Consider the following 23,970-nt stretch of genomic DNA (forward strand, 5'->3'; position numbering starts at 1 on the left):
TGTTTTGTTAATTACATCAATTAATATTTGTGTTTTGATAACAACTTACATTATTATTTGTTATACATCGCACACACGTACACAGTCTTGAAAATTTATAGTTCACACGTCTCATAACAAAAACTTCCTTTCCCTTTCTCCTAATGTCCATTAATGTGACGTACCATCACACCTACCCTAGCCTCCTCCTTACTCCCCCCCCCCCCCCCATCGCCACTCCCATCACACACTGGTGCTGCTGCTGCTGGCAGAGCGTGTGTGTGTGTGTGTGTGTGTGTGTGTGTGTGTGTGTTTGACAAAGGCCTTACTGGCCGAAAGCTTTGTGACAGTTTTTTTTTGTTGTGCCTCTCTGCGACTCAGCATCTCTGCTATAAGGTAACAACTTTCCTTTTCATAATACTGTTACATTCCATCCTGGATTTTTCATTGTTTGAGTAAGTTCTCGTAAGCCTGTGAAAAATAAGAAAATAGCTAGTGAATTCATTTAACCACAGGTGCAATAAATTGACTAACAATAAGCAAAGTGGCAAGTGTTGGTTCATACAGACAATGTAAGGAATACGCAGTGTTGAATCCGTACAGCCATGCTTGTAATAAATTGACTGCCAATAAACAAAGTGACCAGTGTAAATTTATATAAGCATGTGAGCAACAGATGTCGCAAACTGTTTACCAGACACTCAGATAGGTAAGTATAAATGATTTATTGTAAGTTTTCTTATGTCTAAAGGGAAATACATCAGGAATTGTTTTCATTCTTGACACAAACAGCATACCAGCAGTTTACATCCAACAGGAATATATAGTTTGGTGCAATAATAGGCTGATAGTATAGGTGCAAAATGAATATTAGGAGTTTCAAATACGTATGTGAATGATAAAAATAAGTGTATGTAAATCATATATTGCAAGTTTTGTACGCAATGTGTACTGTTTGTGTATAGAAAAGCTATAAAGAAAAGAATAGAGGAATGTGACATCAGAAACTGTGTTTATGTTGAAGACAGTGTCACATGACTAGAGTCCTGCTCTTGCCACACACAATCCATAAAGAGCGTGCATCTCCCTGAAAGTACTTTCTTCCTTTCTCTACAGCGTGTATGTAATTATCATATGTGCCTGAAACCAATTTCAAATTGGTATAATGTCTGAATAAACAAATTGGTGAGTAAATAGTATCAGCCTAGTCTGAATTCCTGTATGGTTTCCATTGTGTTACATTTCTGAGCCCATAAAGTTTCTCTGATTTGACGCAAATGATCCAGTAGCAGTAGAGTGGGGGTATTCAAAAATTTTGAATGGCCCTATGTAAATATAAAAAAAATTCTTAATCTCACTATTTACTGTCCTTGCTAGAACTAAAACTCCAATTTTAAACCATGCGGCTTTTACTTTCCTGTCAGGTCCCTGCTTTCTCCTGTAACATTGTTTCATAGTTTCTCTTACAATATCATCTCTAAGTGACACCTGCTTTTGCATGCAGGGAGTTCAAGCAGTTCACTAATGAGGTAAGCAGGTTTCTTGTTGTACAAAAGTTCACATGGTGAGCTATTTAACACATCTTCAAAACTACTGATACATTCTAACCCATCTGAACGATCCTTGCTGCAGTATATTCTACACAAACGGCTTATTTCTCTCATTTATCACTCAGTTGGATTACAGCGTGATAAGTACAAATGGTTTTTTCTCTTGTAGCCTTCAAAAAATTCTTTACATATTTTTGATGTGAATTGCCTTCCAGTATGAGAAAAATATCTTTTTGTATGCCTACAGCATGAAATCAGCCCTTTGTGATTTAGTAACTATTTTCTTGCTGGCTGCATTCTTCTAAGGATATAGTTTTATACATTTTGAAAACCAGTCTATCATGGCAAATACGAGATATGTTCAAAAATTCCAGAACATTTGTAATTTCGCAGCTACGGTTTGTTGGAGCAAAATGCGATTGGCATCCCTGAACATGCCTGCGTTTAAAAATCTAAGTGTTGGAAGTTTTGTCACTGTATACCTGATTAGTTTCTTTTTTCATGCTTTATTGAGTAGAACATTGTCTCTCTCTTTGTGAATTTTGAGATGGCAGAGTTAGAAGAGCATTGTGCCTGCATTAAATTTTGAAACTTGAGCAAACCTTTACAGAAACACAACAAATAATGCAGGAAGCCTACAATGATGAGCGCTTAAGCCATACTCGGTGTTACAAATGGTTCACACGGTTTAAAAATGGCCGCATGGAAGATAGAGATGAGCCACGTTAAGGAGGCCTTCAACACCTAGTGACAGCATTCGTGTCGGGAACCTCGGCGAAACTGTGCGTGCCAATAAATGAGTGACTCAGATAGAGATTGCAGAAGAATGTAACATTTCAGTTTATTTTATCTATTTTTTTATTTTTATTTATTTATTTGCCTGTAGACAACTGTTGTGTTGTATAGGCATCATCAGATGGTTACACAAATGATTATACATTAGGTCAGTAGTTTCATAGTTGTACAGATTGTGGTACAAATGATTACACAAAAGGTCAGTATGGTTGTATGACATAAATTACAGTTCCTTTGATCACAATCACATTTATAATAATAGAGAATCATTTTTTCATCATGTAGGAATTCACTTATGCTATAGAATGCTCTCTTTTTCAACCATGTCCCTACCACCATTTTAAATTTATTCTCATGCAATTGCCTCGTTCCATGTGATGTATTTTTGTAAAATGTTTTGCCAGCATGTAAAAAATTATTTTGGATTTAACTCAAACGTGTCCAAGGAATGTCTAATAAGTTCCTATGTCTGGTTTCATATGAGTGCACATCTGACCTGCTTTCATACATGTGGGCTTTCTATTTGGCATGCATAAGTGCTTTAAGTATGTATAGACTGGGAACTGTAAGAATTTTGTGCTCAATGAAGTACTGTCTGCAGGAAGTTAAATTGCTCACACCAAAAATACATCTAATGGCTTTCTTCTGCCAGAGGAAAACATCTTTTGCCCCAGCGGAGTTTCCCCAAAGAAGTATTCCATAATGCAGATGAGTATGAAAATAGGCATGGTATGTCATAAGTATGCACTCCTTACTGACAGAATGCTTCAGTTTCCTAAGGAGATATAGAAATCTTGCCAACCTACTGCACAGCTTTTCTGTGTGGGTATTCCAGCACAATTTGGTATCAAGACAAATGCCTAGCAATTTTACTGAATGTCTGATTTCATTAGCTCCATCATTAATATCTCTAAGGGAAGAAAGGATGTGTTCAGTTTTATTTTTGTTTAACGACAGCCTATTTTCATGGAACCACTGAGCCGCCTTTTCCATCATGGATTTGTTCATTTGTTTGACAACATTCACATCATTATGTGACGTGATAAAAGTTTTGTCATCAGCATACATGACAGATTTATATGGTAATGTGTTGGGCACGTTATTCACATCCACAGTGAATAAGAAAGGTTCCAGTACAGATCCTTGTGGGACTCCATATTTCACCTTGAGAAGGTCAGATTTGTTGTTTGAATTTATATAGACCATTTGGTTTCTGTTTGTCAAATATGATTTCAGCAGTAATAGTTCTGTTTCAGTTGTTCCATATTTTTCTAGTTTCTTAATTAAAATGCTATGTGAGGCAGTGTCAAATGCCTTGGTTAAATCAAATAAAAAGATAATTAAATGGACACCCTAGCTGCAAACAGGTGTTGATGTACTTCATTGGGGTCATGTTGAAATTGTGTGCCCCGACCGGGACTCGAACCCGGGATCTCCCGCTTACATGGTAGACACTCTATCCATCTGAGCCACCGCGGACACAGAGGATAGTGCGACTGCAGGGACTTATCCCTTGCACGCTCCCCGTGAGATCCACATTCCCAACATGTCCACACCACTACATTCGTAGTGCGCCTAATAGATGTTTGCCCATCATACTCATTACTCGTGGCAGATTAATCCACCAAGTCCCGTACGAGTTCGGGCATAGCGTGTGCGTTCGCACAAGAAGGTCAATGGCCGGGAAGCCATATTTTTTTTAACTATATATGACAGTAGTATCTGTTCCTGAAAGAACAGTTACCGTGGATGACCATGCAGCTTTGCTAGAAATGAAATGATAATTAAATGGACACCCTAGCTGCAACACGTCCCCAATGAAGTACATCAACGCCTGTTTTCAGCTAGGGTGTCCATTTAATTATCATTTCATTTCTAGCAAAGCTGCATGGTCATCCACGGTAACTGTTCTTTCGGGAACAGATACTACCGTCATATCCAGTTAAATCAAATAAAGTTGTATAGGTATGTTCCCTTTCTTCAAAACCTTGTAATATTGATAAGACAACTTCCTGAACTGCTTTTATTGTTGATAGCCCAGTTCGGAATCCATACTGAGCCTTATTGAGACGGTTGTGACACTCAAAAAAATCGTTTATTGGACTTTCAATAATTTTAGATAATATTGGTACTATTGCTATAGGTCTGTAATTTTGGGGGTGAATTTCTGCCTCCCTTTTTGTATATGGGCAATACAATTGTCAGTTTAAGGCAATCTGGAAATGTTCCCTCTGTAAACATCCTATTGATTAAGTAAGACAGTGGAATGCATATAAAGTGTCTTATTTTCTTTATGGTAAAATTAGAAAAACCATGGATGTCCTCAGTTCTGGAGTTGCTTAGTGATCTGACTACATCCAGTATATCCTTAGCATAAATGGTTCTCCATTCAAATTTTGGCAAGTCTCCTGTCAACTCTGTTTCCTGCAATTTGGGAAGTCTGTCCTCACTATCATCTAAATTACTTTCATCTGTCATAGCTAATTCTCCAGAATTTATGAAACTATTATTTAGTTCAACTGCACTTAGAGGAACAGGTAAATTTTCTGCAATTAGCCCTGTTTCTGCTTTAACTATTTTCCATGCTGCTTTATATTTGTTGCTGGACTGAAATATAGTTTTCATTAGCTTTTTTCTTTGCAGAAATGATTTCTTTTCTGTACAGCTGTTTTGAATTGGCATATGAGTGTCTATACTCATTATTCGAGCAAGATTTATCATAGTAAATTCTTAACAGAATCCTGAAGTTATTTAAGTAAGGTGTATACCAGTAAGTTACTTTTCTTTTCTGTTTTCTCCTTGCATTTAGTCTATTGTGTTTAATGATGAGGGGGCAATATTCATTTAAGATAGCAGTAATGGTGTGTAAGAAATAATCAAAAGCAACACTTAATGACTCATTTTCCATGACAGCATTACACCAGTCCACGATCGTTAAGTCTTTGTGTGAGATTTGTTATATTTGATGGGTTTAACTGCCTCACTGTCCTGGCTTCTATTGGTTGAGCCTGTTCTTTTTTGAATGGCATTAATTTTTGGAAAATTCCATCATAGTCAGAGAGCATTGGTTTAACAACATTTAAGATTACATCATCTTTGCAAATGTTTGGTATCACATTGTCTAGGCAGGCATTCTGCCTGGTAGGCTCATAGTTAAGGCAAGCATAACTGTATGACTTGAGGGTATCTAGCAGCAATCTACTTTTAGGATTTTGCACCAACACATCAGTACTGACGTCACCAAATATTAAAATTTTATGCTTCTTATATCTAACTAAGTACATTAAGAGGTTATCTACATGCTGGACAAAAACTCTGGCACCAGTCTTGGGGGCACAGTACACGGATACTACAACAATCTTGCATTTTCAGGGAAGTGAATGGCAGCAATTTCTCCTTCGTGGACTAAGTGCTTGAGATCTATTATCTTAACTATATGGTTTAATTCACTTTTCATTAGTATTGACACTCTTCCATTTTCCATAGCTGATTTAAAATAGCCAGTTAAAAATTGTAAACCAACAGGAGTATACATCTTGGATTCATGTTCTTTAAGCCAGTGCTCATTTAGGCACAGAATATCACAATGCAAGTCTTCTAACAGCAGTTCAAGTTCATGAAGTTTATTTCTCACTGACTGTATGTTTATACGAAAGAAGGACAGATAATCCCAATCTTTAACTTTCGATTTAGCACAGAGTTACAATCATCTGACTTTGTAGTTAATGGTGCTTGTTGCAGTTTAATAGGCATGTCTTGGTCATCACTGCAAGTTTCCCTGCTGGAGACATTTATATTCAAGACTGTGGATTGTTTTCAGCAGTTTTATCTTATCAATGACAACTTCTTCAATAGCCTGGCATAAAGCTAATTTACCAGAGTAATTTAAGTGCTGCCCATGTTTTGTATAACGATCCCTTTTGAAAGTGCTTACATTTATTAGTGTCACGTTATTGAAATGATCACAGATTTGTTTACTCCTATTACACTTGTTTACACATGAAGCTTCTGTCAAGTCATGTCGATGTGGTATGCTCACTATGATAGTATTTGTATGTGTGAGGCTTGCAGTTGGATCATGTCATGAAATTCTGACAGCATCTTTGAATGCATCGTGTTGCCGCCAAGTTCGTTTTTACGTGGCTCGTCAGCCAAGACCACGAAGACCTTCGCCTCGCAATCTGTGAAGAGCTTTTGGATCACGCAAATGAGTACACGATGTTCTTTAAGATAATCATAACTAGTGATGAGACATGGGTCTACAGTTGTTGTTGTTGTTGTTGTTGTTGTTGTTGTTGTCGTCGTCTTCAGTCCTGAGACTGGTTTGATGCAGCTCTCCATGCTACTCTATTCAGTGCAAGCTGCTTCATCTCCCAGTACCTACTGCAGCCTACATCCTTCTGAATCTACTTAGTGTATTCATCTCTTGGTCTCCCTCTACGATTTTTACCCTCCACACTGCCCTCCAATACTAAATTGGTGATCCCTTGATGCCTCAGAACATGTCCTACTAACCGATCCCTTCTTCTTGTCAAGTTGTGCCACAAACTCCTCTTCTCCCCAATACTATTCAATACCTCCTCATTAGTTATGTGATCTACCCACCTAATCTTCAACATTCTTCTGTAGCACCACATTTCAAAAGCTTCTATTCTCTTCTTGCCCAAACTGTTTATCGTCCATGTTTCACTTCCATACATGGCTACACTCCATACAAATACTTTCAGAAATGACTTCCTGACACTTAAATCTATACTCGACGTTAACAAATTTCTCTTCTTCAGAAACGCTTTCCTTGCCATTGCCAGTCTACATTTTATATCCTCTCTACTTCGACCATCATCAGTTATTTTGCTCCCCAAATAGCAAAGCTCCTTTACTACTTTAAGTGTCTCATTTCCTAACCTAATTCCCTCAGCATCACCCGACTTAATTCGACTACATTCCATTATCCTCGTTTTGCTTTTGTTGATGTTCATCTTATACCCTCCTTTCAAGCCACTGTCCATTCCGTTCAACTGCTCTTGCCAGTCCTTCGCTGTCTCTGATAGAATTACAATGTCATCGGCGAACCTCAAAGTTTTCATTTCTTCTCCATGGATTTTAATACCTACTCCGAATTTTTCTTTGTTTCCTTTACTGCTTGCTCAATATACAGATTGAATAACATCAGGGAGAGGCTACAACCCTGTCTCACTCCCTTCCCAACCACTGCTTCCCTTTCGTGCCCCTCGACTCATATAACTGCCGTCTGGTTTCTGTACAAATTGTAAATAGCCTTTTGCTCCCTGTATTTTACCCCTGCCACCTTTAGAATTTGAAAGAGAGTATTCCAGTCAACATTTTCAAAAGCTTTCTCTAAGTCTATTAATGCTAGAAACATAGGTTTGCCTTTCCTTAATCTTTCTTCTAAGGTAAGTCGTAAGGTCAATATTGCCTCACATGTTCCAATATTTCTACGGAATCCAAACTGATCTTCCCCGAGGTCGGCTTCTACCAGTTTTTCCATTCGTCTGTAAAGAATTCGCGTTAGTATTTTGCAGCAGTGACTTATTAAACTGATAGTTCCGTGATTTTCACTTCTGTCAACACCTGCTTTCTTTGGGATTGGAATTATTATATTCTTCTTGAAAATTGAGGGTATTTCGCCTGTCTCCTACATCTTGCTCACCAGATGGTAGAGTTTTGTCAGGATTGGCTCTCCCAGGGCCATCAGTAGTTCTAATGGAATGTTTCCTACTCCCGGGGACCTGTTTCCAGGTCTTTCAGTGCTTTGTCAAACTCTTCACGCAGTATCGTATCTCTCATTTCATCTTCATCTACATCCTCTTCCATTTCCATAATATTGTCCTCAAGTACATCGCCCTTGTACAGACCCTCTATATACTCCCTCCACCTTTCTGCTTGCCCTTCTTTGCTTAGAACTGGGTTTCCATCTGAGCTCTTGATATTCATACAAGTGATTCTCTTTTCTCCAAAGGTCTTTTTAATTTTCCTGTAGGCAGTATCTATCTTACCCCTAGTGAGATAAGCCTCTACATCCTTACATTTGCCCTCTAGCCATGCCTGCTTAGCCATTTTGCACTTCCTGTCGATCTCATTTTTGAGATGTCTGTATTCCTTTTTCCCTGCTTCATTTACTGCATTTTTATATTTTCTCCTTTCCTCAATTAAATTCAGTATTTCCTTCTGTTACCCAAGGATTTCTAGCAGCCCTCGCCTTTTTACCTACTTGATCCTCTGCTGCCTTCACTACTTGATCCCTCAGAGCTACCCATTCTTCTTCTACTGTATTTCTTTCCCCCATTCCTGTCAATTGTTCCCTTATGCTCCCCCTGAAACTCTGTACAACCTCTACTTTAGTCAGTTTATCCAGGTCCCATCTCCTTAAATTCCCACCTTTTTGCTGTTTCTTCAGTTTAATCTACAGTTCATAACCAATAGATTGTGGTGAGAGTCCATATATGCCCCTGGAAATGTCTTACAATTTAAAACCTGGTTCCTAAATCTCTGTCTTATCATTATATAATCTATCTGATATCTTCTAGTATCTCCAGGATTCTTCCATGTATACTGTGGTGTCACCGCCAGACACCACACTTGCTAGGTGGTAGCCTTTAAATCGGCCGCGGTCCGTTAGTATACGTCGGACCCGCGTGTCGCCACTGTCAGTGATTGCAGACCGAGCGCCGCCACACGGCAGGTCTAGAGAGACTTCCTAGCACTCGCCCCAGTTGTACAGCCGACTTTGCTAGTGATGGTTCACTGACAAATTACGCTCTCATTTGCCGAGATGATGGTTAGCATAGCCTTCAGCTACGTCATTTGCTACGACCTAGCAAGGCGCCATTACCAGTTACTATTGATGCTGTAAAACACGTACCATCAAGAACGATGTTCACCAATTATGGATTAAAGTTAAGTATTCCAGCAGCTACGTACGTTTTTTGCTAGTCTCATTTCCTTGACCTGTTCCAGACCTCACGCCAGCCTGCGTGAGCTTAAACGCGTGCCTTTCGGCTTCCTCTCATAGTGGGTTGGCTGTCTTGCCAATCCACAACATATACAACCTTCTTTCATGATTCTTAAACCAAGTGTTAGCTATGATTAAGTTGTGCTCTGCGCAAAATTCTACCAGGCAGCTTCCTCTTTCATTTCTTAGCCCCAATCCATATTCGCCTACTAAGTTTCCTTCTCTCCGTTTTCCTACTACCAAATTCCAGTCACCCATGACTATTAAATTTTCGTCTCCCTTCACTACCTGGATAATTTCTTTTATCTCATCATACATTTCATCAATTTCTTCATCATCTGCAGAGCTAGTTGGTATATAAACTTGTACTACTGTAGTAGGTGTGGGCTTCGTGTCTATCTTTGCCGCAATAATGCGTTCACTATGCTGTTTGTAGTAGCTTACCCGCACTCCTATTTTTTTATTCATTATTAAACCTACTCCTGCATTACCCCTAATTGATTTTGTATTTATAACCCTGTATTCACCTGACCAAAAGTCTTGTTCCTCCTGCCACCGAACTTCGCTAATTCCCACTATGTCTAACTTTAACCTATCCATTTCCCTTTTCAAATTTTCTGATCTACCTGCCCGGTTAAGGGCAGGTAGACATTCCACATTCCGATCCGTAGAATGCCAGTTTTCTTTTCCTGATAATGACGTCCTTTTGAGTAGTCCCCGCCCGGAGATCCGAATGGGGGACTATTTTACCTCCGGAATATTTTACCCAAGAGGATGCTATCATCATTTATCCATAGGTCTACAGTTATGATGTGGATATTCAATCTTCACAGTGGATTGGGAAATTTCCTCCGAGGCCAAAAAGAGCTTGTCATGTCAGGTCAAATGTCAAAGCCATGCTGACAGACTTCTCTGACATTTTTGGGGAGGAGAATGTGGTGTAGGACTTTTTAAAATGACTTCAAATGTTAATTATTGCTACTCTACAGCACTAGTTTGCAAGACCTATCCTGGAGCAGACTTTGCCAGTGACCATATCATGCTGCATATGGAAATGAAAATGAACATAAAACTGAAAGTTACCAAAAAGAAAAGAGTAAGGCAGATTCGTCTCACAGATAAAACTAGTCTCAAAGAATTTGGAGAAAGAATAAGACCCAAATTCCAAAAACTAACAGAGCAGTAGCTCCCAAAATATGGTACAAAATGAAAGAAATCATCAGTTCATCTCTCCCTGAACAGGTTACAAAGACCCCCAAACAAAGAATCCCTGGATTTCGAACAATACTCAACTGCTCACTGAAGAACGGAAGCACACTAGAACGTGGCATACAAACCGCTGAAGACGAATAAGCATACGAAGAACTTTGCCGCAAAATACAGCGCAGCTGCCGAACTGACGAGACACAGTATCTCACCAGTATTTGTGATGACGTAGAACAACAACAAAAATTAAATGGAACGCATGACCTATTCAAGAAGATAAACAGCATCACCCGAGAGTTCAAGTCATGCACGTGGATGGTAGAAAATATAGATGGCACTATTATTAGTGACAAGCAATTAGCAATAGCTAGATGGAAACAACACTGTGAAACACTGTATTGCAACGGAAACAACATCGAAGAAGAGAACATTTGTACGGAATCAAATAAAGAACCTGATATTCTATACAGTCAAACCTAAAATGCCATCAAGCACCTAAAACACAACAAATCCCCAGGTATAGATGGTACTTCCAAAGAAATGATGACTGCGGTGGGAGAGGAAGGCATGCATGCCCTACATTTAATATGTAGTAAGGTATGTAAAACGGGACAATGGCCTTAAGACTGGACTACATCTGTCCTAATTCCTCTGCACAAATAAGGATCAGTTAGGGACAGCTCCAAGTATAGTACCGTAGCATTAAATCAACACCTAAAAATTTTCCTGCAGTCTCAGATTTCTGCAGAACAAGCAGGTTTCGTGTCAGGTAAAGGTACTCAAGAGGCAGTCTTTAATTTAAGGCAGATAACTGAAAAATGTTACGAGTTCTGTGTCCCTGCCTACATCTGCTTCCTAGATTATAAAAAGGCCTTCGATTGTGACATGTGGGACAAGTTGTGGCATGTGCTCAGCCAGTCTGTGGTTCCAAAACACCTGGTATCCTTACTAAAAGGTCTTTATAATAGCCATACTGAAACCATAAAAGTAGACGGCGAATACTCGGAATTTTTCGACGTAACAAATGGCGTCAGATGAGGTTGTGTACCGTAACCTCAGCTCTACAATATCTATGCAGAGTGTGTAATCAGGAAAGTGCCGGATGGCTGGGACGGTGGTATTTCTATCGGCGGCAGGAAAATCGACAATTTATGCTTCGGAGATGATACTACAGTCATAGAAGGAAGTAAGGAAGAACTTGGTAACCTGTTCTCGAGAGTAGAAGATATTAGTCTAAACCTTGGCCTAGAGATAAACATGAAAAAACCAAGCTAATGGTTATAAATTGCCAAGGCATCCATCAAAACCAGCTTACAGGATGCTTAAGGAATCTGGAGATAGTGATTATGTATATCTAGGCTCTCTGATCAATATCACAGGAAAATGTGATAAAGAGATAAGGCGACAAATTATTCTCGGCTGAGCCGCAATGGTCAAAGTCACTAAGGTATGGCAGAATCGGGCAATATCCGAGACAACGAAGATGCACCCGTTAGAAGCACTGGTGTTTCCTGTATTCTTATACAGATGCGAGATCTGAACCGTGAAAGGTAACGGTAAGAGACATGGTGTCTGTGGAGGATGCTACGTGTACCGTGGACACAAAAAGAACAAATATTTCAATAACAGAATAACTTAAAATCACAAGAAGGTTATCTTCTCGTGTCAGCCAAAGATACCTTCAGTTCCTCGGGCACATCTCGAGAGGGAAAGGGGATAATTTAGAGAAGACCATCACAAAGGGAAAAATTGAGGGCAGAAAACGAAGTGGGAGAGCAGCAAACACATGGTTGGATTAAGAGAAGATTGCCAGCCTGCCTCTTCACACCATATTAAGAAAGGCTAAAGATCGCTGTGGATGGAGACAGCTGTCTGAACTTTCAACTACGTAAGAACGAATGAGGAAATGAGGACGACGACAGCGCTTTCAATAAAGTTCCGCACTCCTCTGCCGGCCAATCACCGGATGTATTGCCAGCAGGCTAAGTGTGAAGACGAACTACTATTGCAAAGGTCAAAGAACTTGTGAACAAAGTTGAAGGCAGGTGTCTCACAAGCAGAAGGGAGACCAATATTATGAGGAGGAGGAGGAGAAGAAACATGGAGGGAGTAAGTAGTTGAGTAATTTGCTGGCACTTGTTTTGAGGTATACCAGGATTTTATATCGGTTTATTTTTGTATGACAGGCCCACGTTACATGGGACAAATTCCTCTCAGTATGTCTACGACCTGTAATGGTACTTTAATTACATAGCCACTACGGCAGCTCACCGGAACCTCTCGATACCAGCAATATTGTACTGTGTTTCTGTAGAGTGGTTAACATATTTCTAAGACAACATTCAGATTTGATTTGATTAATGTACAGGTACTTTGATTCATCGATATGTTTATATTGCAATGATATTATTTTTATGTATATTGTTTCTTTTGTTATTATGATCTTTGACGTACTTGTAACTCTGATTTTTGGGCGCATAAGTGATTATTAGTTGGAGTCGATCCTTGGAAACATCAAGTCTTTAACGTCATGCGGGAAAGACGCATAACATAGTCAGCTTATAAAATGTGAACTTTAACAGTGAGGAAGATGTTTTCAAGTATGTTTTGTATTGTGAAGTGATGTTTTGTGTGTTACGCAATACTGCAACAAAGGCAATAAAAAGGAAGTGTAACTTAAATTCGGAGTGCAGATTTAATTTTTTTTTTTATATCACCATTGTGCTAACTTTCAAAGGTTTAATCATCAAGAATGGTTTGTGAAGCGCATCTACAAAACTTTTGAATATAGCTTAATAAAACCTAGGCCTCTTTGCATCCGAGCTCGGAATCAGCACCACCTAGATTTTCAACGATTGAGTCACGAGTTCACAACGAGACCAGCGTGGGAAACACGAAAAGATGAGTGCCTAGTTTATTCATTATTATATGAAATGACTTTATTAACTGTGCTCTAATGACACCTGCCACATAATAACTTTGTTGTTCCCCGAAAATTCAGTATGTAGCAGCGTGAGCAACACCACAATCTTTATTAAATTTTGACCTTTGTTGTGGTAGGGTTGTCAGAGACCACTGTCCTGTTGTAGGCCAGGCCAAGCTCGAGAGGTGTTCTGCCGTAACCAGCGGCAGACCGGTCCGCCCCCACACACGAAAGCAGGTTCACCACAGCCGCTTCGCCACACGCTGCAGAGCTGTCTGCCCACTGCCGCCCCGCACCACAGGACAGCGGCACCCCGCCTGCCGAATCCTGCCGCTGTGTGGAGGGGCGTCTGCTACCAGTTGTTCCTTACATTTACATCTACATCTACATCTACATCTACATCCATACTCCGCAAGCCACCTGACGGTGTGTGGCGGAGGGTACCTCGAGTACCTCTATCGGTTCTCCCTTCTATTCCAGTCTCGTATTGTTCGTGGAAAGAAGGATTGTCGGTATGCTTCTGTGTGTGCTCTAATCTCTCTGATTTTATCCTCATGGTCTCTTCGCGAGATACACATAGGAGGGAGCAATATACTGCTTGACTCCTCGGTGAATGTATGTTCTCGAAACTTCAACAAAAGTCCGTACCGAGCTACTGAGCGTCTGTCCTGCAGAGTCTTCCACTGGAGTTTATCTATCATCTCCGTAACGCTTTCGCGATTACTAAATGACCCTGTAACGAAGCGCGCTGCTCTCCGTTGGATCTTCTCTATCTCTTCTATCGACCCTATCTGGTACGGATCACACACTGCTGAGCAGTATTCGAGCAGTGGGCGAAAAAGCGTACTGTAACCTACTTCCTTTGTTTTCGGATTGCATTTCCTTAGGATTCTTCCAATGAATCTCAGTCTGGCATCTGCTTTACCGACGATCAACTTTATATTATCATTCCATTTTAAATCACTCCTAATGCGTACTCCCAGATAATTTATGGAAGAAACTGCTTCCAGTTGCTGACCTCCTATTTTGTAGCTAAATGACAAGGGATCTATCTTTCTATGTATTCGCAGCACATTACACTTGTCTACATTGAGATTCAATTGCCATTCCCTGCACCATGCGTAAATTCGCTGAAGATCCTCCTGCATTTCAGTACAATTTTCCATTGTTACAACCTCTCGATACACCACAGCATCATCTGCAAAAAGCCTCAGTGAACTTCCGATGTCATCCACCAGGTCATTTATGTATATTGTGAATAGCAACGGTCCCATGACACTCCCCTGCGGCACACCTGAAATCACTCTTACTTCGGAAGACTTCTCTCCATTGAGAATGACATGCTGCGTTCTGTTATCTAGGAACTCCTCAATCCAATCACACAATTGGTCTGATAGTCCATATGCTCTTACTTTGTTCATTAAACGACTGTGGGGAACTGTATTGAACGCCTTGCGGAAGTCAAGAAACACGGCATCTACCTGGGAACCCGTGTCTATGTCCCTGTGAGTCTCGTGGACGAATAGCGCGAGCTGGGTTTCACACGATCGTCCTTTCCGAAACCCATGCTGATTCCTACAGAGTAGATTTCTAGTCTCCAGAAAAGTCATTATACTCTAACATAATACGTGTTCCAAAATTCTACAACTGATCGACGTTAGAGATATAGGTCTATAGTTCTGCACATCTGTTCGACGTCCCTTCTTGAGAACGGGGATGACCTGTGCCCTGCTCTTCTAGAGACCTATGGTACACCGCTGCAAGAAGGGGGGCAAGTTCCTTTGCGTACTCTGTGTAAAATCGAACTGGTATCCCATCAGGTCCAGCGGCCTTTCCTATTTTGAGGGATTTTAATTGTTTCTCTATCCCTCTGTCGTCTATTTTGATATCTACCATTTTGTCATCTGTGTGACAATCTAGACAAGGAACTACAGTGCAGTCTTCCTCTGTGAAACAACTTTGGAAAAAGACATTTAGTATTTCGGCCTTTAGTCTGTCATCCTCTGTTTCAGTACCATTTTGGTCACAGAGTGTCTGGACATTTTGTTTTGATCCACCTACCGCTTTGACATTAGACCAAAATTTCTTAGGATTTTCTGCAAAGTCAGTACATAGAACTTTACTTTCGAATTCATTGAACGCCTCTCACATAGCCCTCCTCACACTTCATTTGGATTCGCGTAATTTTTGTTTGTGTGCAAGGCTTTGGCTATGTTTATGTTTGCTGTGAAGTTCCCTTTGCTTCCGCAGCAGTTTTCTAACTCAGTTGTTGTACCACAGTGGCTCTTTTCCATCTCTTACGATCTTGCTTGGCACATACTCATCTAACGCATATTGTACGATGGTTTTGAACTTTGTCCACTGATCCTCAACACTATCTGTACTTGAGACAAAACTTTTGTGTTGAGCCATCAGGTACTCTGAAATCTGCTTTTTGTCACTTTTGCTAAACAGAAAAATCTTTCTATCCTTTTTAATATTTCTATTTACGGCTGAAATCATCGATGCCGTAACCGCTTTATGATCGCTGATTCCCTGTCCTGCGATAACTGTTTCAAATAGTTCGGGTCTGTTTGTCACTAGAAGGTCTAATATGTTATCACCACGAGTCGGTTCTCTGTTTAACTGCTCAAGGTAGTTTTCAGATAAAGCACTTAAAAAAATTTCACTGGATTCTTTGTCCCTGCCACCTGTTATGAACGTTTGAGTCTCCCAGTCTATATCTGGCAAATTAAAATCTCCACCCAGAACTATAACATGGTGGGGAAATCTTCTAGATATATTTTCCAAATTATCCTTCAGGTGCTCAGCCACAACAGCTGCTGAGCCAGGGGGCCTATAGAGACATCCAATTACCATGTCTGAGCCTGCTTTAACCGTGACCTTCACCCAAATCATTTCACATTTCGGATCTCCGTCAATTTCCTTAGATAGTATTGCACTTCTTATCGCTATAAACACGCCTCCCCCTTCACTGTCCAGCCTGTCTCTGCGATATACGTTCCAATCCGAGTTTAGGATTTCATTACTGTTTACGTCTGGTTTCAGCCAACTTTCTGTCCCTAGTACTATATGGGCGTTGTGACTGTTTATTAATGAGAGCAGCTCTGGGACCTTTCTATAGACGCTCCTGCAGTTTACTACTAGCACATTAATATTGTTATTCTCTGTTGCATTTTGCCTACTCCTACCTTGCCGCGTCTCTGGAGGCGTCTTGTCGGGCCTAGGGAGGGAATTCTCTAACCTAAAAAACCCCCATGTGCACTCCACACGTACTCCGCTACCCTTGTAGCCGCTTCCGGCGTGTAGTGCACGCCTGACCTATTCAGGGGGACCCCACATTTCTCCACCCGATAGCGGAGGTCGAGAAATTTGCACCCCAGATCTCTGCAGAATCGTCTGAGCCTCTGGTTTAAGCCTTCCACTCGGCTCCAAACCAGAGGACCGCGATCGGTTCTGGGAACGATACTACAGATAGTTAGCTCTGATTCCACCCTGCGAGCGAGGCTTTCCGCCTTCACCAATTCCGCCAACCGCCTGTACAAAGTAAGGATGACCTCTGGACCCAGACAGCAGGAGTCATTGGTCCCGACATGAGCAACAATTTGCAGTCAGGTGCAGCCAGTGCTCTCTATCGCCGCCGGTAGCACCTCCTCCACATCTCGGATGAGACCTTTCCGCTATTTTCCTAAGGGGCTCCATCACCCGCCTAACGTTGGAGCTCCCAATAACTAATAAACCCCTCCCCCCGTGTGCCTGCTCGGACCTTGCTGAAAGAGCAGCCACACGTCCACTCACAGGCAGAGCGGGCGATGCCACACGGCCAGCCTCCACATTGACCCTCCGCCTCGTGCGCCGCAAATGCCGCTGAACCCGGCACTCCCCTCGGGGAGAGGGTGGCCCAACCGCGCCCGGCACCCGCGAAGATGTCTCGACAGCAGGGACAGTGGGTGAAGCACGTAACACCTGGGGTGTGCCATGCGACGCACCAGACTCCCCACTGCCGCTACACTCCGAGGCAGCAGCCCGAAGACGGCTGACAGCGGCCATCAACACGCTCAGCTGTTCGCGAACAGTGGCCAGCTCCCCCTGCGTCCGTACACAGCAGTCACATGTCCTATCCATCCTAAGGAATCAATTTACTGAAGGCATCGGCACCCGCCTCCGGCGAGTAGTTCACGGCCACGGTGTCGCCACCCTTTGCAACCCCGTGCAGTGCGGTGCAGCTATTTTGGCACCGGCTGTCGACATGTTTTCCCCGCGCCAGGATCTCGTAAAGTTCGGCAACATTTCCGCGCTCGGCACTTTCCCGCGTCCACTTCTCGGCAGCACACTCCTTTGAGGCACTGTGGCGAGCATAGAGATTTATTTTCCACAGAAATTTACCGCCACAGTAGAACACACAATCATTAACTACACCAGTTGAATGTAATAAACCTCAATGATTAGTAAGAAATGTGTAACTAAGACTTGACAGTTGTTCCAGTAAGGAGGGGGGGGGGGAGGGGGGGGGGGGGAAGATTTTGAGGTTACACACAATTACTTGACAACATTTTTACATGCAAAAATCGTCAGAGGGTGGAGTACTACATTAGATCTGACATGGGACATTGTAACACCTCGATTCAGTTTACAGTGATAAAAGCTATAGAAAGAATAATTTAAAATTAAGAATAGAATAGGGGAAAATAGTGTAGAATCAGAGTTCGGTAATTTCAGATCAAAATTATAGTATATCAGCAAGTAGTTTAACGACTAAGTAAAGCAAAGCCACGGAACTCCATCACGGAGGAAGCAGTGACGTTAAACTCTCGTGATGAAAAACCAATAAAAAGGCCCGATCGTCATTATTGCCGCCTTTTTTTCCTCGATTGTTTCGTTAAAGGGCGGGGAACCCGTGTCAGTCGGCGAGACAATAATTAGATTGGACTTTATCGTGTTAAGATTCACGATAAACTGTTAGAATGTTACGGAGATTAAAAGTGATGTAGTGTACGATCTCTGACTGTCAGTAGGAACGGAGTATTAAGGGGATTTTAGGACTTTAGTGCTAGATTGGAAGTCTACGGACATATAGACGACAGAAACTCAAATTATCTGCCGATACGAGTGAATTCAGAGGTACCGGTATTCAGATAGTGGCGTGTGGACTTTCGAAAGTGTCTTGTGCCGGTAGTTGCGAGTCTGGACGTAGAGCGCGTGCATATCGGCATTTGCGGACTATTTAGATTCCTCCAGGCTAGGAACCTTTTAAATAGACCTTCATCCATCACCATCTTAATCCTCGAATATAGAGTGAAAGTGAAATACATGAGTGTTGTACTTATTCCATTTGCCTGGTGCTAATCAGTGAAGGTTTTACGCAACCAAAGCTATACAGCAGTAAGTCAGCACCGTCTAGCGGAAAGCGCAGGCATTAACTAACACACCAACCGTTTACGTGTTTTACGGACTGCTTAATATGAACTTTTGTGACTCTCTGACGTCCCCTCTCCCTCCGAAAGGTGGCGCAGGCTGTCTTAATCGTAAGAGAGGAGAGTTTTAGCCGGGCAAATTACTAAACAAAGGCGATATTTACAAGACTCGCAGTAATAACAAAACACGAGGCCCGCACTCCATCGGAGAGTCGTCGCGGTCACGTCGGGAAGTGAAGCCGGAAAACCTACCGGCGATACATATCTACGAGCAGACGTCGGCGTGGAGCACCTAAAAAGGGAACTGCAAGAGAGTTGGGGATGTTTCAACACGCAACAGGTCACTAATTTTATCGAACTTCTGCACTGACTTAGTTCATATAGATGTGACAAATGTTCCTGAAGTAGAAAGTACTGCTCAAGCATTTTTTAGAAACTGACATTCAAAATTTCACCAGCCAGTCAGGTACAGTACAAGAAAGTCAGCCGTCTGACAGTCATATTAGCACACCCAGTTACGGCAGCATTTCCTCATACTGCATATCAGCCTAGTCCTTTTTTATGCTACTCTTTCACCAAACACATTGCTACAACGAATGAAGTTTCACGTTCACCTGGGAGAAGGCACACCTACATACGAAGTGCGCCAACCGTAAACGACACTATCTTTCACCGTTCGGTCGGCATTTATAACTGCGAGCCCATACCTATTTCTCAATTATTGCTTCACCTGACGGAGTGTGTTGTTGCATGTCCAAGTGAGCAGCAGTAATATTACATAAATTGTGAACTAGGTGAGAAAAAATTTAGGATCTGTGCAAGAAAATGTCCCAAATTCTGAGCTAACAGCACAATACCACAATGAGGACGTTGTCTATGAGGTAATTAGTAATCAAATAAGTTCTTGGCTGCAACCTGATGCAACTGCACTGTTTAATTCTTCGAGTGGTTCATTTTCACTACAGTGGGGCAACACTTTCACATGGCAACAGAGTTATATAATGAAAGTTTATTTTATCATTGTTTGAATAAATTAAGATTAACTGTGACTCTGCTCACGCATGTTTATCTTGTACTACACAGAGTATTACGAGTATTTACATGTACACAAAGTACGCCACATGTCCACTCACGTTATCAAGATTGGAGTGCTACCTCAACACACAATAATAAACAGTCACAGAGGGAGAGTTTCTGTTCCCCTGCCGGGAAGGTAGGCCAAGGCTCTGCAGATATGCAGGTGGCGAGTCATTCTGTGTCAAAACACAATTTTGAATGGAAATTTACCTTAAGCTCTCAGATTTTGATGAAACTTTTTATACCTAGTGCCTCTACATAGTTATTAATGAAAACCATCGAGACTATTTTTGGGTGTAGAATCGTGATAAATGTAAAATCCAACTTCTGCTGTAATTATTTAATTTTTTCTCGAAATCCCTGGTGTTGCTGATTTAAGACATTAACATAAAAGGAGGGACAAATGTGATGTGTAATTTGCAGTGTTTCAATTCCTTGTGAACAGTGAACCATAGTTGGCAGACAAAAGGACTGAGAAATGTTTCCGAATGAATGTGTACACTTTTTCCTGAAATGCCAAAAGTTGCAAAAGTTTGTGACAGCCGTAGGAAAAAAAAAAACTTGTATACTTTGAAAAGAACAGGAGGCTACAATAGATGCTGACCACAATATGATGTCAGACTCAAATCAGATCCCATTTTTACTTCTCAGGCACAGGTTTTGCAGCCCCTTAAAACATGTCTTCAAGAGGTAGGAGAGTCTACTGCACATGTGAAAGAGATATCGTCTAAGAGACATTCTGCAGGAAAGAGAAACAGAATTGATTCTGCTACGAAAAGGAATCTATCAGCAGTGTCTTCTGAAAGTGACACTGCGGTGTGAAAGAATGCAGTTTTAAACAATCTGAGACAAATTTAAGCAGCAGGAAGGAGAAAATCATAATTTTAACTTGCCTGCCTGAACCAGAGTGTAAGGGAGAGAACACAGCGTGTTCAATACCCCAAACTACATGGTTCGTTAAGTGATGCATCTATTATAGAACATAGGTATTTTGGAAAATCCAGATCAAATACCAGGGAAAAGACCAATCCATTTGGTCATTTTATGAGTGTGGCGGCATAAACAGGGCCATGTCTAGAATAGAAGATTGTGTTCAATGAAGGACAGAGGTGATCAGAAAATTGAAGTTTCAAAGAGACTTGTTCTTTGTAATTTAAATGAGGCATACAGAGTGTTTAAAGAAAATTTTCCTAAAATGCATGTTAGTTTTTCCAAATTTGCAGAGTTGAGGCATAGAAACTGTATTCTAGCAGGCACCTGTGTGACTAACGGGATACATAAGTAGCATTCGCCGAAATTTGAAACTTACAACTGAAAATGCAAGGCTAAACTCCGTAACAAGTGGAGAAATAAGACATATAAACATTGTCTTGCAAACATTCTGTGCAAGCCACCATCAATAGTCTGTCAGTTGGGAGACTAACTCGTGCCCTGGGAATAAGGAAATCGAGACCATACTTGAGAAGGCATTGGAAGAAATGTGGATAGATAATGTCACCTTCTGACAGAATTTCTGTGGACAGGTCTAAATTGGAAACATTCAAAAATCAACTACAGACATCATCAATTTATTTTGCAATAAGCTGTCTATGTTGGTCCTCATGACTTTATCACAAAAACAACAAAGTTCATTTATGAAACATTACAGACAGCCTACACGATTCACAGTTTGCTGTGTGCTGTGATTTTTCAGAAAACTACTCATTTTTGATGCAGGATGAGGTCCAAGTCAGCAAGCCACTGTTCACCCATTTCTTGTGTACTACACAGGAGAAACAGAGTGTGTCAGTTATGTCGTTATTCCAGACTGTGGCCATCAACAGCTACCAGAAAAAGCTCACTGAATCCTTGAGAAAGCACTCTGAACCCAAAGAAATATACTACTGCTGTTCTGTTACTGCCAATCAATACAAAACAAGAAAAACTTTAGATCTATGTTTCCATCAAGATGATTTTGGCATAGAAGCTGAATGACATTTTTCACCAACAGCTCACAGAAAAGGGCCTTGCGATGGAGTTTGTGACACAGTCAAGAGGTTGCAGGATGAGAAAGTTTGCAACATTTGTATGACAAATTCTTACAGTCCAGCAGCTTTTCAACTTGGCAGTGGAAAACATCTCTGGACTACATTTTACATTTGTAACTCAGGATGAATACACAGACAGCCACATTTCTAAACAGCCACTTCAGCAAAGCGTTAACGATTCCAGGGACTCCAACGTTTCACGGATTCACTTCTGTAGTTCCAGATGCGACAAAAATCTTTGTCGAGATATTCTCATATGCTCAAAGTTCATTACAACAATTGACCATCAAACCTCAAGGTATGCTGCCACCGAGTTATAAATAGGTACATGACTACAGTGTACAACAGGTGGTGGCTTGCACACATTTTCGGAAAAAGACGAACAAGATTAAATAAATGTGACATTTCTTCCTCTGTGTGGCCCATCTCCTCCTCTTTTATACCCAGAGAAGCCAGACGCTATGTGGATTCGTGTGGTGGATGTTCTGTGTGTGGAGAACCCAGTGACTCCAACAAGCCAAATATTCACCTTGCCTGGAAATCGCATGGTCAAAACCAACAGAGCCTTTATAGTTAATTCCAATTTATAAGAAGTTGTGAGAGACAGCTGCTAATAAATGTCATGTTGTAACTAATTTTTTTAAATTAATTTGATGATTTCTTCATGTAGAAACGCTATGAAAGTCATGTTTCACACAACACATGGAACTTGAAAATTTTGCAACATGTGATGCCATGATGATCCCGAAATGAAACTTTCAGAGGTGTGAGAGTACAGTGCAAGAAAACTGATTTTTTCAAAATTTTAAGAATATTGCTTTTTAGAAAATTAAAATGTATTTAATTGAAAAAAAAAACAAAAAATTTTAAATGCAATCATGTTTTATATCAAATGAAAGCTCATCTAAAGAGCCTTAAAATGACTTTTCCAGGTCTGTACCTCATCTGGTTCCTGAGAAAATAGCAATTTACTACTCCAAGGTGTAGCAATTTTTAACTAAAAATTCTAAAATCCAAGGCTTAGTAAACTTTTAATTAAAATCACGAAAATTTTTGTTGTTTTCCTAACTGTGTATGGACACTAGGTACACAATTTCACCAAAATCTGTTAACGTCAAACTTAACCAGCTTGTGCATTTGACACGGAATGACCTTTGAAAATAAAATACCACCCACAGACCAACACAAGAATCCAAAGATGGCCTTTGACCAGCTGGAACAATAGGAGCCACCCCATAATATTATTAATTATGGAAGAATGTGATGTGAAACAGATTACTCAAGGTGGACAATCCACAGCACCACAGTGTGCAACCAGACAATCAGATTTTGGGGAGTCTGCAGCTTTATCAGACAGAGATGAGCCAGAGCATCTTGGAAGCTTAAGCAAGATGAAGCATAGAAGACCAGGTTACACAGCTAATTTCAATGTAAATCCTCTACTAAAAACCAGAAAATTAAAGTGTCTTACAGAAACCCTCAGAACCACAAAATTCTTGTAATGGTCCTACAAGAAACCAGATTCATTAATGATAACTTTCATCTGGAGGTTTCAGAATATACAAATGAGAGGTATGGAAAAAAATTTGAAAAACACATTGTACCTTGGAACTCACTTCATAATAGACAAAAATATTTTGGACTCCATTATCAACTTGGAATCACAATCCTAAAGACTCTCCACACTTTACCTTTAAAACTGCTAACAAAATATACACCATAGTGAATGCACATGCCCCCATAAATGAAGAGAATTGAAAGGACAACGAAAAGGTAGAATGTTTCTGGGACCAATTCAATGGTGATGTGCAAAAATCCCAGAGGTGAGGGGGGGGGGGGGGGGGGGGGGGTAAAAAAAAAAAAGGTCCTACTTATGGTAGACTTCAATGCCCAGAGGCAAGAAATACAGCAAAATTGTTGGAAACTACCCAGCACATAACAGAACTAATAAAAATGCCATAAGACTGATAAAATTACACTAAGCACACAACATGAACCCGAAATCCATAGCATCTAGAAAGCTACC

At 40.8% G+C, this 23,970-nt stretch overlaps 1 long non-coding RNA gene across 1 annotated transcript in view; it reads right to left on the bottom strand.

Moving 5' to 3' along the window:
* Window positions 1-276: 276 nt before the first annotated feature.
* LOC126443047 (uncharacterized) overlaps window positions 277-23,970 on the bottom strand; it is a 58,264-nt gene continuing 34,570 nt past the window's right edge. The window contains exon 5 of the long non-coding RNA XR_007581817.1: window positions 277-450. This is a non-coding gene — a long non-coding RNA (uncharacterized LOC126443047). The remainder of the gene's footprint in view (window positions 451-23,970) is intronic.

Source organism: Schistocerca serialis, unplaced genomic scaffold, assembly GCF_023864345.2.
Source record: "Schistocerca serialis cubense isolate TAMUIC-IGC-003099 unplaced genomic scaffold, iqSchSeri2.2 HiC_scaffold_1420, whole genome shotgun sequence".
NCBI lineage: Eukaryota > Metazoa > Arthropoda > Insecta > Orthoptera > Acrididae > Schistocerca > Schistocerca serialis.